This window comes from Martes martes (assembly GCF_963455335.1).
Source record: "Martes martes genome assembly, chromosome: 5".
NCBI lineage: Eukaryota > Metazoa > Chordata > Mammalia > Carnivora > Mustelidae > Martes > Martes martes.
The window spans coordinates 89,977,393-89,995,137 of NC_137892.1; the positions used below are offsets into that span (position 1 = coordinate 89,977,393).

Genomic DNA, 17,745 nt, shown 5'->3' on the forward strand with positions numbered 1-17,745 from the left:
GGCCCCTTAACTCATTCTTCTATCCTCCACCTTTGGAAAATAATTCCTTTCTTTTGGGACTCTCTTCAGCTGAACCATGTGGTCAGGTAAGGGTGTTCATCTTTCTTTGCCACCTTTTTCATTCCTGGTTGAGGCTGTATGACCACAATCAGCCACTTGTTGTGCCTCTGCCATCTGTGCAGTGATTGGTCCAGGAGCAGGCATGTGACACAAGCAAAGCCAATGGAAGTCCTGCCCTGAAAGTCTGAACTACTTGAGGGGGAGAATGCTTAAGCTGGGATTGATGTATTTAGGAGCTGCCAGTGGACACCAGGCTCATCCCTGCCTGTAGCAAGCAGCCTCATCTAGAGAGGGAAGCAGAGCCTAGAAATGTAGCCTGGGAGAGGACCCTTGCATATTGCTTGAGGCTGTGGTGCCAGTTTCGCTTTGACTTGTCATCCTTCTTGATGATGGAACCCAGCAAACCTGTCTTTTTCACTTAGATAACTTGGAATTCCATTTTAGTTCCTTAAGAATAAAGTCCTAACTAATACAAAGCAGCTTCCAGCTGATCAGACTGTTTGCTTCCAAATAGCTTAAGTCATGTCTAGGGAAGCTTCTCTTCCATGGTGGAGCCCTGTGCCCCACACTGTGCTTCACACACATTGGGGCTCTGTTTCTTAGGAGGGCACACGCACCCTCATCCTCTGCCCCAGCCTTTGGGAAGAGAGTGTGGAGTCCTGAGCCTGGGTTTCCCAGCTTGCCTCTTGGTGTCAGCAGATCTTGTCTTGGATGCCTGTATTTTTCATCTCCTTCCTCTGCCCGTGCAGAGAAAAATACGGTCTGTCAGTCTTGCTTTCGCAGGGGCCTTGCCAAATATGCCACTGGTGGGGAGTTTATCGGTGTACAGCCGGTGGCCATCTTCCAGACGGAGACAGAGGATCATACTCACACGGCACAGCACGGTTCACAGCTGTGGGCCTGACCATCTCTCTTTGAAATCACTCCTCTAGTGCCCAACTTGAGTTGGTGCTGACTGTATTGTGCCTGCAACATCAGGGTGGTATTAGACGTTCCTTGCCCACTGCTTTTTTCCCCAGACTGCTTGTGCCAGCTGCAGGGCCCTTGTGAGGCTGTTAGGTGTCTCTCTGTGGCAGATTCATTGTTCCATATTTTTATTTAATTACTTACTTTTACAGCTCTTAGAATAAATCTAATTATCCATCTGTTATGCTACATTATGTCACTGTGGTTCATGCAATAATTTCTCGTTGTATGATATTTGTCAACTTGACCTTGCCCTCTTCCAGTGTTTGTGTTCCTCTCTGTGGCTCTGTGCCATCTCCTCAGTGGATTCCCGGCATGTCAGTCTATCAGGGCCCCCAGGCAGAGCTGACTGCAAATGGCTTTTAGGTGGAGTAGAGGTTGGTTTTCCTTGGCGTAGTGCAGAAGAGAAGAATGGCCAAGGACCCATCTCCGATACTATGCTGACCTGACTGAGGTCTGGAAAGTTGGATTGGTGTTAGAGTTCCAGAAAAGAAAGCAGGATTTCTAGCTTAGGGTTTCTGAGCTTTCACCAGAGGGCTGTTGTCAAGGAAAACAGTCAGGAAAGGTCAGGCTGAAAGGAGATGACCACCTGTAGATAGGTCTGTGACCGTCCCACCATGGCTGTCAGGTGGTGCCTAACATTAGGAATGAGTTAGGGCTGATCTTAGACATTGCAGAGGTAAATGTTACCTACTAGAGGTTGATTTCGGAAACGAGGTAGAGGATCCCAGCTTCCAAATCTTTTTTTCCCTCCTGTTACTGCCTAAAATTCTATTATTACCATTAGAAATTAGTTTTTTTTTTTTTAATACATCTCTTTGTGGGCAAATGTAGATACTCCCCATAGGGTTACCCCCAGGGGCCACTGAACAGCTCTGCTGTATTCCTTTTCACAAGCAGGCAGGGGATGTGTGGCAGTGGACACACATGAGGGAGTTGTTGAGGGAATCAAACTAGAAGGGGTGGGAAAGAGAATGCAAAACTTAGAACATTGGCTGGCATCTGCCCTCTCTGGGCTCTTGGAGTAAGATGCTCAGAAAGGGAGGAAGATCATATGCCCTACCCACCACCACACCCAGGTGTGGGGCTGGGCAGCCTCAGCAGGGAAGGGGCACTGAGCCAGCCTTGTCCCTTCAGGCAGCTCCTGCCTAACTGAGTATGGGCTTTAGGCTAGACCATGAAAAGTGAGGTTACTGAAGAGACAACAAGGCACAATCTATGTCCTTGAGAGAGCTAACAGTTTAGCAGGGAAAACAGACTCACCAAATCTGTTGAGTGTGATGAAGAAGAAAGAGTGCCTCAGGAATGCATAGCTGGGGCCTTATGCAGGTCAGGTGGTGAATGAAGCCTTCTCAGAGGCAATGTTTGGAGTGAGACTTGAAGGTGTAGACTAGCCTGATGAAGATAGGGACAGAAATGAGGAGGGCAGGGAAAGGGCACTCTAGGCAGAAGCAGTAGAGAGCACAGCACATGTGAGTGGAGGAATTCATTTGGGAAGAGGAGGCCCACTTTTGGTCCTGACATAGGGTCAGTTCCAGCAGATTCTTGGGTGGAAGCATTGAGGCAGCTACTGTTACTGCTTGCAAAGCATGTACCCACCAAGGACCAAAGGAGGGCCCATATGTGGCCCATAGGCTTTCTCAGGTGGAGGCCCTTGGGTCAGAGGCTCTGTGTTCTACTACCTCCCATACCTAGGGCAGGGTCTGCTACACTCCTCCTCCTTCCCACTGCCCCTGCCTTCAACCCTGCCTCTGGCTCAAGCCCACATTAAAGGCCTTCCAACTTGGATGTGGGCCCAGGTTGGAGCTCATTACAGCCCTGTGGCCAGGCCCTCCATTTTCTCTTCCAGGTTAAGACTTGGCAGGCATCAAAGACTGCCAGAAACACCCCACAGGCCTTCTCCCTTAATGATCTCTCTCCGTTCCTCGGTCTGCATGGCCTCCCTAGCCAAGCTTTGCTCACCAGAGCCTCTGGTGACTTTTTGCAAGCTTTTCTTCATTCCAACAAACAGAATTCAGTGACTAATTGCTGGTATTTTTTTTTTCCCCTCAAGACTCTATTTATATAGGCTGTCATGTTGGGGGTGGGGAAGAGCAGGCTTTAGTCTTGGGAGGACTGCTGTTTCCTGCTACTGCCATCATTAGACGGAGGCCCATGTGGCATTGATGTCCACTCTTTGTCTTTATTCTTGGGTTTTTTTTTTTTTTGTCGTTTCGACATTTGGTTCTTTGAACATCTAACATCCCTTTTATGCTTCTCATCTCCCACGGAAGATTGTTGTATTTTGTCCCCCACCGAAGCTGAGTTTTCCTTTTGTCAGATTTCTCACTTTCTTCTTTAATGTATTTTGATCAGTGTGGCCATGTAGGTCTGGGTTTTATTGGGAGCTTTTCATCTTGACAGTGGCCCTCAGGGCTTGGGTCTTCTTGCAAAAGCCCAGCTCTGCTTCAGGCCCCTGAAGTAGGCCTTTCCTGGCCACGGCTACAGAGAGCCCAGCCTGTCACCTGTCCAGGGACATGCTCTAGCCAACAATTCTCAAACTTAAGCATGCATGAGAAGCAACAGGATTTAACCGGGATCTGTTAAAATGTAGATTGCCAAGCCCCTCCCCTAAAGCTTCTCCTTCAGTAGGTCTGGGTTGGGGCTGAGGATTTTTATTGCACATTATTTCCCAGGTGATGCTGGTACTGCTGCTCCAGAGACCACATTGTAAAAAAACAAAAAAACAAAAACAAAACACTGTTTTAGTGTAATTGTTCTTTTATCTTGTGCCAGAGTGTCGAAGGCCCTAGAGAGGGGAGAATAGCTGAGGACCAGGTTCCCTTTTCCCCGTACTGGGCCCAGCTCTCCCAAATTAGATGATGACAGCTGTTGGCAGTGGCATCGTGATATTTAAACATTTTTATAGTGATTTCACTTGTCCTAAGTCATTTGATACAGCAGATCCTTCGGTTAACTAACGAGTTTTTTCAGTTGAGAAGGTCAGATAAGAGCTCTTTCTTGGCCTTCCAGCTAAGAGTTTGTGGTGTTCCCCCAGTTGAATCCAGGTCTCTTAGCTCCTATTCTTGAGCTTTCGGTACTCTGCCACTTACTACATCACTATGTGACCTTGGGGAAAAAGTACTTAACTCTCTCTGACTTAGTTTATTGATTAGTAAAATGGGGGTAAAAATACCTGCCTCATAGAGTTGTCATGAGGATTGTGTGACTTAACATTTTTTTTATTAGAAAGATTGTAACTCTTTCTATGGGAGGGAGGGGGAACGGGAGATGCAAACTCCCCTTTGGGCATGGAGCCCGACTTGGGTCTTGATCCCAGGATCTCTGGATCGTGATGTGAGCCGAAGGCAGATGCTTAACAGACTGAGCTACCCAGGAGCCACTTGACTTAACATTTGAAAAATATACGACAGCTATGAAAGGACAGCACTCCAGAATTCATTCTCCTCTTGACTTTGAGGAATTGCCCTTTGTTTGGCGTTTCTGTTATTACAGGAGCCCCAGGAGAACGTCCCACCACTCACCAGGCAGTATTCCTGGCCGTTAGGACAGGGCTCCATCACTTTGGAAGGGCCCTTCTCTCCATGGTGAGGGAACTGCTGTGAGGGAACTGGAGCATAGCAAGCCGGTGGATTGCCTTTGCCTCCAGGAGTTGAAGATGAGGCTGTCGCTGATAGGCTGGGTTGGTGTGAGAAGTTTAAGACCAAAGGGGAGCCCCTAGGAGAGCAGCCCGCGTCACTTCATGCCCTCCTGAGGAGCTGCTGCCATTGAGGCCCTGCTGCCATCGAGGCCCTGCAGCACTCAGCGTTGTAATAGCCCTTGGAGTTTCATTTAGAGGGAAGAGAAGTCAGGCCTGCCCTTTTGGGGTTTTCTCTCTTCCTGCTTCTCTTCTACCTTCTGATGGGGGCATTCATAGAAGTAGCTGTGGTTTTACATAAAAGGCTGGCTCTGATAATGTTGTTATTATTGAACCTATTGAGTTTAATGTCTCAGGAACAGTTATATTCAATATTTCATTTAATCCTTACAACAGTCTTCTGAAATTATCTTCATTTTACAGATGGAGGAGGCTTGGGCAAAGACAGGTTAATTAGGCTGGTCTAGCTCCAGAAGCCATGGTCTTTACCAGTGCGATGCTGCCTTCTGGGACCCTGCCCTGATATTTCCCTCCGTGGTGCCCTTGTTTCCCTCCCATGGATTCCTGGCCTTATCCTGTTCCCAGGATCCTTTGCCCCTCAGCTCACTCCCTAGAGTCCAGGCCTGTGCAAAGTCTTTATTTACCTTTGTACCTTCCATAGAACTTGACACAAAGCCTTATACAGAGGTCGACCATATGTTCCATTTATACTTCCTGTCCTAGTGCAATAATTAATAGTACCACCTTTCACTCTTTTTAAAGTGTCTCGTTTAGACAATAAATTATGTGGTTACTCTACTTACACATGACCGATTCTCCCAATCCAGGGACAGTGGCATTTTAATAGAGGAACCTGAAAGACAGAATTATCGTTAAGACTCAAAGAAATAAATCGCAGATGGTAAAAATTTAAGCACTTTTACAGCCCAGCGGGCAAGAGGATTTAGACAGAGGTTCTGCTCTGCACCCCACAAACCTACCACATAGAACTATTTCCAAATCCAAACTTGAGGCCTGTGAAGGTCACCAGGCTGGTCTCAGATCTCACAGGGCCAGAGTCCTACTGGGTAGCTTCGTGGAAGTGTCTGACAAGCAAGGCCAGAAAACAGGAAGGAGTGCCAAAGGTGTTTGCTTTTCCACCTCTTTTGGGCAGAAGGCAGCTTTGCCTAGAAGCTGACTATCCTCAGCATGTGAGGCTTCTTGCAGGAGACAGCTACAAGCCGGGGGGAGGGGGAGACTGGCCCTTTCCAGTGCTGAACTCAAGCTTATTGGGAGCCTAGACTTGGGGTCCCGGTACTGGGGGTTCTTTTTACCACAGGCTCTACCCCATACCATAGACATGGAACCACAGCCACCCCTCAGCCTTGGTGTGTGCAAGTCACATTCTAGGCTGTGTCCTTGGCCCATTTGTAGGCAGCTGGAAACTGCTGTGCATATGTCGGTTCACACTTGAACTGGTTTAATGTTTCTTCTTTTAAGCTGCAATCTAAAATTCAGCCAGACAGGCTTTAACGAGCACTAAATCGTCAAGCCTTTTGTTTCCCTTGCTATTCAAGCCATAGAGATTTTGTATTTGATTCAGCAACAATTGCTGTATCTTAAACAAACCATTTACATTTTGACATTAACTATTTTATGAGTGTAACTTTTTTGTTGGCATCAGAATGGTTCCAGCAGAAGGCCTTTTAACGATTTATTAGAAAAAGAGTTTAAAGGGTCTGTGGAAGGTGATTCTTAACATTTTCTTTGGGGACAAGAAAGACTTTCATCTGAATTCATGTGGGTAATACATACAGATGTGTAACCTTTTTCCTCCTATCTTAGTGACTTTTGATCTCAGGTCATTCTTCTAGGGCACTTTCCTGGTCAAGCCGTCCATTTTTCAGATTACACCTAGCACTGGACTCTTGCACAGGGACTTGTCTAATAAAGTACCTCTCCGCGTGTCCTTGTTGGCTGCTAATTTTGTTTGCTAGGGGCAGAGACTGTTTTCATTCTTTGCTCTGGCTTCAAGCTGCTTAGCTGAGGACGCTGTGCACGCTGGGCCCAATCAGGATTGGTCAACCAGCCGCTGGGATGAAGAGCCTCAGTCAGACAAATTGCATGCTCACAATGGAAGCATCCATCATTCTGTCTACAGAAGCTGAGAGTAACTGAAGTTTTTCTCTAGTTCTTATACCATCACAGAGTAGGAAGTCTTATCTTTCCTCCCAGGCCCCCATTCCAGTGCCTGGTGACTCAGGCCTAAGGGCCTCAGGCAAGGCAGGCCTTCTAGTTCGGTTCCTACATTAGGGGAAGCTCTGTGTCCTTCTTCACCTGGGGTCTTAAGCCTGACTAGGGAGTCAGGAGACCCACTCCACCCAGTTTTCTCCTCTGTTACAGTGTGACAAAAGTGGCTAGGGGCAGGAAACCCATGCTTACTTGAGCCAGGGGAAGAACCACACAAACCTTCCCTAGCGGGGGAGGCCCTGTTGATCCACCCCCACAGAGAACCAGGAACCTGGGTACTGCAATTCCTTCTCAGAGCTATAACTAATTGTTCATAAAGATCTTTCCAAATACCAATGATGCAAAATATTTGAATGGTTTACCATATTGTTCACCATATTTAAACTGTCAGAAACCTTAAATATCTGAGCAGAACCTCAGCAAACAAAGGATATTTTGGGGACTTGTTATGTATGTTGTACAGCAGAGAGATTTGTAGTCTATATGACTTCCAAATCCTGTAAACGAAGCATTTCAGTGTTGTCATTTTCAGCTATAGACCATCCCACGATTGTTGCTTTTTTCTTTTGCTATTAAGAGATGGCTCTGTAAGTCAATTATTTCTCAATAAAACTCGGGGGTGGGGGGGAGAAGAATGGCTCATTCATTAACATTTCTGCAGTTTGTGGCAAAAGCCAAACAGGCCCCGCTTGATTCCATTGGCTCTGATAAAGGGGAGGAGGACATTGGAGGGAAGGGTGAGTGATTGCCCAGCACACACCTCTGAGCCCTTGAGAGCAAGATCTGGGTGAGTAAGGGAATTCCTTCCTGAGCCACCAAGGGCCTATCGAGAGGGTGTATAGCCTTCAGTTGGGAACAAAGATTGGCTAGGTGATTTCCCTGCAGCCCTCTCATCCTGTGGATCTGGCCTGCTCTGGTCCCCCCAGCATCTTGGGTGACAGAGATAAACCACCAGCTGGTATAGATGACCTCAAGTAACATCCTCTCTGTGTTCTCTAATAAACTTGATAAATCTGACTGTGTGAAAAATCTCCCATATGCTTTAGTCTAAATTTTCTTCTGCTTAACCTTGTTACTCCTACCTTGCCTCCCTCAGACTGCCTGAGACAATTACTGGGAGGCATTTGTTGAATAATTATAGGCCACAGATAATTTCTCTTTAGCTCTCAGTCTTGCATGTTACCCACCCTGTGGCCTCCCTTTAGCCAGCTCTAATTAGCTTCTTTGATCCCTTCCTCCCAATTTCTCCCTCTAGCTTGTTAATTACCTTTCTCCCCCATGAATTCTTTCTGCCTTGCCTTTGTCCATGTAGCCAGATGAGCTGAGAATGACAACCTAGGGCCACTTAGTGGGAGGTGGTACTTCTTTGTCTCCAACCACAGGTAGCCCCTCCTACTTCTGAGAAGCCTGAAAACCCAGGCTCTCCTTAGCAGAAGAGTAAAAATAGTGATTTTCATTAAATAATATAAATACTTTATGATAAAACAACTATGAATAGAATGCTTAGTATTTGCCAAGAGTTGTGCTAATCTCCTTATATATTAACATATTTCATCCCCACAACAGTTCCAAAGGATAAATACTACTAAGCCCTGTTTACAGATGCAGAAACCAAAGTCCAAAGAGGTTTTGAGTAAGTTGTTCAAGTCGCACAACTTGAAAACACCGGAAAGTAGGACTTGAACCCATTTCTCTCTGGTGCCAGAGCAACTTTTATTCACTAGTTTGCTCACTGAGTTTGGGCTTTTGGTGAAATAAAAGTTGAGGTCATTGGCTCTTGGCCTACCCAAAACGACACAGACTAACCATGGGTTAAGATGTCAGCTAGTTACCATCAGTGTAGAAGAGGCTGTCTGAATTGAGAGGCTAAAGCTGGTACCAAAGCAAGCTGATGTGGCACTTCGGGTCTCGGCGTATCTGAGCAGCTAGAAATCTCCTTCAGTAGAAAACAAGACCCAAAAAACCAAAAACAAAAACAAGAGCCTGATAAATTCTTGATTTGCTCTAATTCTTTTTTTTTTTTAAAGATTTTATTTATTTATTTGACAGAGAGAGAGAGATCACAAGTAGGCAGAGAGGCAGGCAGAGAGAGTGAGAGAGGGAAGCAGGCTCCTGCCGAGCAGAGAGCCCGACTCGGGACTCGATCCCAGGACCCCGAGATCATGACCCGAGCCGAAGGCAGCGGCTTAAACCACTGAGCCACCCAGGCGCCCCGATTTGCTCTAATTCTTAACTCACTTTCCTGACATTCTCCTCTCTCGGATGACTAAGGGAACCATAAGGAAAAGGGCCTCACTGAAATTATATTCAGAGCAACAGAAAGGATATGGTCAGTGAAGTGGCAGTGTTGGGGGCCTTAGCAGGAAGCGGCCATGTTTGGAGAAGCCAAGGGAAATGCAGAACTCTCTGGGTTTGGGGGAAAGCAGATTGTAGAAGGTCCAGGAGCAGGTAGATAGGGTGTTTGGGCAAGAGCTTCAAAAGGAGGATGACTCAGTCTGAGAAGTGAAATGTGCTCAATGCAGTCATAGGTGATTGCTGCAGGGAACAAGGCAGGAGATGCCTAGAGGTCAACGTGGCCACACAACGAGCAGTTAGAGTGGAGTTTTTTTGTAAGAGATGAAAAAAGGTGAACAGAGAAGGGTTGTGAAGCTCTGACAACACTCTCAGGAATACCAGGAGGGTGTGACCTGGGATGCTAAAAACGAAGGGACCTCCCCAAGCAATGTTCAGAGCGAGAGCATGGCTGGGGGGCATCAACCCATTGCTTTGGCAGATAAGTCATTGCAGCAGATGAGGGCATCCCCGTCCTCCTTCTTAGGTTTGTTTTGCTTCTCACCTCTCTTTTAAGGAGAATGGTCTTCCTGGGACAGCTGGGTGGCACAGTCTTTTAAGTGTCCTACCCCTGATTTTAGTTGAGGTCATGATCTCCGGGTCATGAGATCGAGCCCCGTGTTGGGTATAGAGATTACTTAAATATATAAAACTTAAGAAAGGGGGAGGCCTTTAAAAAGGAGGGGAAAAAAGTGAACACACACACACATGCAACTACAACCCAGATCAAGCAACAGAACTTTGTCAGCACCCCAGAGAGGACTCTCTCATGCTCCCTCCCAGTTTGAACTTCTTTTCAGAAAGATTTGCCATCCTGGGAGCTTAGGTGAGTGTTACAGATGTAGAGGGGCTGTGCATTTCAGGAAAGCATTCAGCAGAATCTGATGATTATCTAATAGGTTAGATAGAGAAATGATTATAAAGATGTGGACTTGTAGCTACTTGAACAGTCAGACCTAATAGATGTTTGTTTACAAATGGTTCGGTGTCTACAGTAGAGTCTTGACTGTGTTGTCGTGCTGGAGATCTCATGTCAGACTCTGTCCTGTCCAGGCTGCATTCAGATTCTTATATAAGGACCTGGGGGCAGATGACACAGATCAGAGAGGGCTTAACCACCATGTTGGGCACATGACAGAATGAGGATCCCATAGTGACATGCTAAGGTGGAGGGCTTGGGTAACAAAGTGGTATTTTAAATCTTGTTATTCTTAATTTTATAAAAACCCATATTTGTTGTTTAAAAAAAGAAATCCTACTGCCCAGAGACAAATACATGATGTCATACTACCCATATCCTTCGGTAACTTGGTTTTTGCCTTCTATACTTCGGTTCAGGGCAATGTTGGAAATCCTTGGCTTATCACATAAACAGCTTTCAGGGATTGGATCTAGGCAGGCCTAGTGTGAATCAGTTCTGCAGTACTCCTGCCAAAAACCTATATGTGACCTGAGGCATTAGTCACAGCTTGATCCTGGGCCAGAGGCAGCTAGGCCCCCTGGACTAGAGGGGTTGGCCAGGCAGGAGCCCTGCAGGTAGGTTTGCCAGATTTTGAGGGGAGCTTTCTCTAGTCAGTTGGCTGCCCCTAAGCTTCAGAAGGGGTAACCTGTCAGGACAGAGTCAAATGACCTTCTCTACATTGAGAGGGCAGACTTGGGACCAGTGGGTATAAATAAGCTTCATGAAAGCAGATTTCAGCTCCTTATCAGAAGACATTTTTCAAGCAATTAGATGAGTTTAAAACTCAAGGCAGCAGAAATCGTTTGAGGAGCCCCCTACTGCTCTAGTCTTCAAATACTGGGCTGTCAATTATCAGAGGTGCTATACCAGGTAAGAGGTTGGTGATTGGGTCTAGTTATCCTAAATGTTGATCCTCACATCAGTGCCAGGCATATCGGTAAGGATCAGGTGCAACGTTTATGAAAAATCAGGTTTTTGAGCCCCATCTCCTGAGGCTTTGATTCAGTATGTGTAGGATAATGGTTAGAATCTGTTAGAATTTTGAAACACTGCCCCAAGTGCTCCTCGGTGAAATGGCTGATTCTACAGCTGGTACAGCTAAAGTACAATATCTTGTGCAAGAACGTCTTAGGCCAGAAAGTCAGGAACTGCTTAGAGAATGATGAAAATAAGTAGAAAAGGCACAGAAGCTCTGTTAGCTAAATAAGGGGTTAATTTGAGCATCAAAATAAATAATGATAGAAATGGATTATAACCCATAGATTAATGAAGAATCCATGAATCCATACTGATAGAAATGAGTAAGTGAGAACATAGGAAAGACTCTCTTTTCCCATAGACTGCCAGCACAGACGGGTAGAAGCAGTGATCAAGTTTGAATATCATTTGACAAACATCACGGTAATAATAATTTTAAGGAAGGATGATCAATGAACACCAGAACTAGTGGGTGAAAGTTTGCTGAGGAACAGGCTGTTTTCATATTTCAGAGTGTGTCTCTCCACAAAATATGTATTAATTTCAAAGGGACAGATAGCATCTTCATAATGGAGAAATCTGGTGGATACCACTGTGACTAGTAATCCAAGTGAACATGGCCCATTGTGGGCCTTCCTGACATCATGTGCCTCCCGATAAGATGCACCGAGAAGGACATGACATTGCTTTTTATGGTGTTCCTACCAACGTGCACAACCTCAGTCTAAGCATGGGAAACCATCAGACTCTGGAATATTCTACAGCTGGCCTGCGCTCTTCAAAACTGTGTCGTGAAAGACAAAGACAGGCTAAGGAGGGAGTAGAGGACTTGAGACATGCTGCTGAATTCATTGTGCCAAGTCCTGGATTGGACCAGAAACCAAAATTACTTTATTAAAAGGATAGTTTGGGGACAGTGGGTAAAATCTGAGTATCTGTAGATCATAATTGATGTTAATTTCCCCATTTTGATAACTGTCCTGTGGTTCTTAAGAGACACACTTGATACATTTAGAGGTAAAGAGGCAACTTACTCTCAAATGTTTCAGGAGAGAAAATAATACGTCTAAACTTGTATATAGAGAGAAAGAAAATTAAAAAGCAGATGTGGTAAACTGTTAACAATTGATGAATCTTAATGGAAGTTCTTTTACTCTTGTAACTTTTCTGTAAGTTTTCTGTGTAATTTTCTGTAATTTTTAAAGTGCCCAGTCTGAAATCGTTTGAGGGGGAACACAAATCAGTGTCCCTGGTGATTGTGATGCAGTTATGTATGGAGCTAGCAGATGTCTGTTAAGATTCCTTGGGGCTACACCCTCTGAGGCCCTGTTTCTCTTTCCAGAGCTGGGCATTTGATCTCTGTGCATGTGTGCAGAGAACCTCTTAGAGATACTCTTGCAAGCACTATCATTGTGGTGAAGTGGTGAAGGGTAGGGATGCTCCTACCCTTCCCCTGTCCGGATGGAACTTCTGATGTGGCCAAGTGTGGTTCCCATCATCCCAGTTGTGGTATGAGCCTCATGTTACAGGCTGGTTGTTTTGGTTATCCTGGGGGCTTCACTTTGATGTGGAAGAGTTGTATGTGGTATTTATGCTTTACCTGTTCTGTTGTTATTCAAGTTGGTAATTTTCCATCTCTTGATTGACTAATTGACTGCTTACCCCCACTTAATCCCTAGATGGCAGGCTAGTATAGATCCCCAGTGAACTGCCGATTTCAAGATTACACATCCTGCAAATCCTTGTGTTCCACAGATGATCAAGGCCACATGCTAGGTCACGGGCAAGGTGAGGCCTGCAGAGAAGGAATCTTTCTCTCTGGGCAAGAAGGTGAACAGGTACCACCACTTCATCAGGCAGGATTGCAGATGATGAAGCCTGACCACGTCCTCCCCTTAGATATGCCCCCTTTACACACTGTGTAATGGTGTGGAATACTCGGGGAGTATTTCACAACAATGGCAGTTTTTTTCCCTCTGTTTTTAAGGAATGAAAAAGAGAATCATTATCCTTCATAGAAATATGGCGAGGACTCCTGAGAGAGCTCATACCCCGATGTGTGGATAAGCCTTGAGTCTAGGTTGGGACTGGGACTCTGGATGACGTGAGCTCTGCTTTGGACGGTTTCCCCTTGGTGTCTACTCAGCCCCATGTAATGAGTCAACCTGACCCTTATTTTCCAAACCAGAAGTCTCTGCCTTTTCCGTTTTTTTTCCTTTTCTAGTTACTCAGACTCCCTTCTCTGTCCTTGTTGTTCCACTTCACCCCAAACAGGATCTCTTTGTGTTTCCTGTTTCCGTGCATACGGCCCCTGATGCCAGCAGAACCTGCTTTGTGGCTCTGTGACCCTGTAGTTGCAGGGACCCTGCCCTGAAGTGGGCCTGTGCTTGGTTTAATGCTCTGCCTGCCCTTTCCATCTTGAAGTTTCTAATAGTTTTTGAACACAGGCCCCATGTTTCCATTTTGCACTGGCCCTGAAAATTACATAGCCCATCCCGAGTGGCAGAGAGGGAGAAGGGCAACTCGTGGGCGGCACTCTCATGGCGCCCGTGGCGGGGCTTGGCTGTATACCCTGGGGTCAGCTGAACCACCTTCCCCCAGACTGCCCCCCAACACTTGCTTAGCTTTGCTTAGCTGAAATATGATCTCTGACCCTTGACAGATTGCCTACATCAGTCACCCTGACCCAAACTGTTTGGTTTCTGCACATGTAATCATTTCCATTTCTGTGATCTACCCCTCCCCCAGCCCCACCCAAGATTTGCAAAGTAGCAGCTGCTGCCATCCTTCTGCACACAGACAGCTGACTTGCCTGCTGATTGTGAACATCCCAGTAATCCAAGTGCTAATGGTATTTATTCAGTCCAGCCGGCTTAGCCCTGAACAAGGTTTAGTCTCATTTATCTCATCGGAGACAAGCTACGTCCTTAATATCCTTCTGTTGACTTTGAGCACACCAGCTCCACGGATGTCGCTGAGAGGCAAGCCAGGCCCCTGCCCTTTTAACGCACTCAAATCCCCAGCTGTCAGGCTCCGCACCTTTCCGCCCCGCCCCCTGCATGGGCCACAGCTCCCGTCCTGAGCCTGTAGGCTGGGAGGGAGATGAGGCCAGCATATATGTGCCCTGGACATCTGTGTTCCCGGAACAGCTGTGTTCTCGAGGATATGGTCTGGGCTCTTTGTAGCAAACCCACCGTAATTGTAATGTTTCCATCACATTGCATTGGCTGCATTTTGGCACTCAATACCTGTTGTATCTTTAACACAAGGTAGTATTAGCTCTGCCTCACAGGTAAGGAAACAGAAATGAAGGGACTTGCCCAAGGTCATCAACCCTTGTTCACAGGATTCCCACCAAGTATCCTCCAGGTGCTGGCCCTTGTACATCCCCTAAACTCACTCAGCTTTCTGGAGCATTTCATCCCCCAAAGCACAGAATAATGAACATTCAGAGCCCAAGGCTAAGCTGCCGGGGGAGGGAGAGGTTCTGAGAGCATGTTGGTACCTGCCCCTCCACAGTGGATTGCCTGAATGCCCAGCTTACCTGTTCCTGCCTGGCTGGACTGAGTGTTGTTTGGAAACTCTACCTTCATTGGAAGCTCTACCTTCTCCACCTTTCCTCTGCTGTGTTCCTTAGCCCCTTGATTGGGCAGGACTAAAAGACTATTTCCAGAAGGTATTGTACGAAACCCCTGAAGCGTGTATGGTGCCCCTCAACTCGGGAGTAGGGCCCACAGTTACATGGGCACCTTACCTTCATTTAAGTTAGGAGAAAAGGCCCAGGGCTGTTGAGGCCACACTTGGCCACAGGCCCATGTTTAGCCGATGGTCCTGCTCTCCTCACCGAGGTTCTTTAGGACTCAGCTGCAGGTGAAAAAGTAGATTTATTGCCTTACGAAAGTGATTTCAGCAAGTGACAAAGTATCGGGCTTTCACTTTTTCCCTTTGGTTTCTTTCTGTGTGACTTCTATTTTGTCCTACCTTAATGAGTTCCTCTCCTTGGGGATGGGGTGGGACCCAGCCACTGTTGTCATGACCCTAGGTGCTCCTGGCTTATAGCAACCTATCTCATGGAGAAGAGAACTTCGTTTGGTCGTGACTCCATTATAGACTCAGGGCTCTGGTTGCCCAGTCCTGGGTGACCCACAGAGGCCTTGGTGGTGGCAGGCTATCATGGACCAGCACCCAATCCACGAGCCCTTCCCCGTGGTTTCGGGAGTTGCCATAAGGACCCCATCAGGACCGGAAGGAGTGGGAGAGGGAGCAGTGTCTCAAAGGAAGGGAGGCAGGGGTATCACTACTGGGAGGGGGACAGGAGGGTTGCTGAGCAGATACATGGGCAGATACAGGTGCACACCGCATAGCCACAGCCAACCTGACCTGGGAGTGGTAAGTTGTGCCTGGTTCAGAGTGTTCTGCCATCTCACATCTTGTCCCCAGGGCCACTGTACTGAGGCAGATCCCGCTCGTGGGCCCTTTTTGGTGTCTACATAGTTTAGAGGAGCTTGTCACCAACTTTTAATTTTACTTAGGGTTTGGTATTTGCTGAGGAAGGAGGAGCAGGAGCAGGTTCTGCTTGCTGGACGAAGTCTGGGTCCTGCATCACCCTTCCTAGGTCCCAGCCAGCAGACCTCCTCAGTGCTGTCGGTAGCTTGGCCTCCTGACCTGCACTTTCTTGTCAGCTGCACCTTTTGGCCCCATTTCCATGACTTTCCAGGGTAGCTGTTCATTCAATGGTCTCGCCTCTCCACACACACTCATGCTGTTCCCTGAGCACCTGCCCTTCCTCCTGTCTACAAGCTATCTTCTTCAGCCTTCTGTGGTGTCTCTTCTCCAGTGCATCCCTCCTGGATCTCCCAGCCCAGACCTTCCTGTTCTTTCTCAGGACCCCCTGCCCGCCCCCAGCCTTAGGTTCAGAGCAACTTGGTCTGGCCTCATGTTAATATTGTTCATTCCCTCTGTAACTTCTAAGTAAAATCTGGTGGATGGTCTCTCTCCCGTGTGTGGATCCTGGCTTGTTCAGTGGCAGAGGGCTGGCTGAGCTTCCCCAAAGACCTTTCCTGCATGTGGGGCTACCTGTACATCGTTCCTAAGACAGACTGGCCCTCTGTCACTTACATCAGGGCTCCCGTGGAAAAGAAGCACCCGGGAAGCCATATCTCTTACTGGCTTTGGTGTCTTTCCTTTCCTCCCAGTCAGTCTGTTCTTTCCTTGGAGGATCCTGGGGATTTACGTAGAGAGTACATGCCCTCCCCTTAAGGCCCTGGTACTTTGTTTCTTGTTGGTGCTTTGGTTCTCTTAGGTTTGAGCCTTCTCTCCCCTCCTAACAAGCAAGACGTGGGTGAGCACGGTTCCCCTCCCTCCTAACACTGCATCGCGTTGTGACAGGGCTGCTCCTCTGGGTGGTGTCCAGGCGGGTCCTGGTACCCAGCAAGCTCAAGTGGCTTTCCTAGGGCACCTGGCAGGTGATTCTCTCATCTCTAGGTCTTGTTCTCAGCTCCATGTGCTGTCTTTGGAGGACGTTACCCCTGCCACCGTGTGGGCCCGTCAGCGATGGTGCTCCCTATGAGGCTGATGTGATGTTGGGTCTCACAGCCCCCCTTCCTCGGGAGGCAGCTTTTGACGTCTGTGTGAATTTCTCAACATGGTCGTCTTTTCCTAGAAAAGACCCTGCCTGTTGCGGGTGAGCGTTCCTCAGGCACATGATGGCAGAGACGGTCCTAATTAGCTCACGCTTCGATGAAGCAGCTGCCTTTCTCAAGTTGGGGGGGGGGGGCAGGGGGCAGGGGAGAGGCTCAGCTCCCCAGTCCTCCTGCATTAGTGCCCACCTGCTTGTCTGGACAGGAGCTGTCAGCTTCCCTTCCCCAGAGACCCTGGCCCATCTCCAGGCCGCCCCTGAGACACACCGGTGGGGTTGCCGTGGGACAGGCTGGCACCCACCCTGCACATCCTTTCTGGCTGAGACGATGCAGAGGGACCCACGCACCTCCCATTTAGAGCAGGAAAACTGGCTCAGTGTGCTGAGTCTTCTTTGAAACTTGAAACTTGAAGCTGGTGCCTGGTAGGATCGGGCCCCATCACCATGCCACTGGGCCAGCTTTCACGGGGCGCCTGCCATGTAGCAGGCTCTCTCTTGCAAGCAGCAGTGTGCACTCTCTTGTCACCTGCCTCCCATTTCCTCTGGGTCTCAGACCCTGCCTCACTCTGCAGGATCACGAGGGCCCCTTGCCAAGGTTGGGGGTTAAGAGGAACAGGTGCTCTTTCAGTCTCCAGGGAGCTGGTGGCCTTGCTTAGGTGAAGGAGCCAGAGCCAAGAAGAGACTCAGTGCCTTTTGTGGGCTGTCTATGCAAGTGTGGCAGCCACTCTGTGACCTCTGGTCTGGCCCCTCCTCTTCATTCTGGCCTTGGGGTTTTTAGGAGCCTGCCACATTTCTTCTCTGAGGCCTCCTAAGTGTCTGGCAAGGGAGCCTTGACCTTCCTCAAGAGCCTAACCACCCAGGTCCCTGTGCTTGACACTTCTCCCTAACTGATCACTAATTTGATCTTGGAAAGCAAGAGGTTCCCAGTCTTATCTCCTCCCGGGC

General features: G+C 47.7%; 1 protein-coding gene across 8 annotated transcripts in view; it reads left to right on the forward strand.

The window, feature by feature from the left end:
• The window catches only part of SIL1 (SIL1 nucleotide exchange factor), a 216,377-nt gene that overhangs the window by 192,351 nt on the left and 6,281 nt on the right, over positions 1 to 17,745 (forward strand). The gene's annotated exons all lie outside the window — the stretch shown is intronic.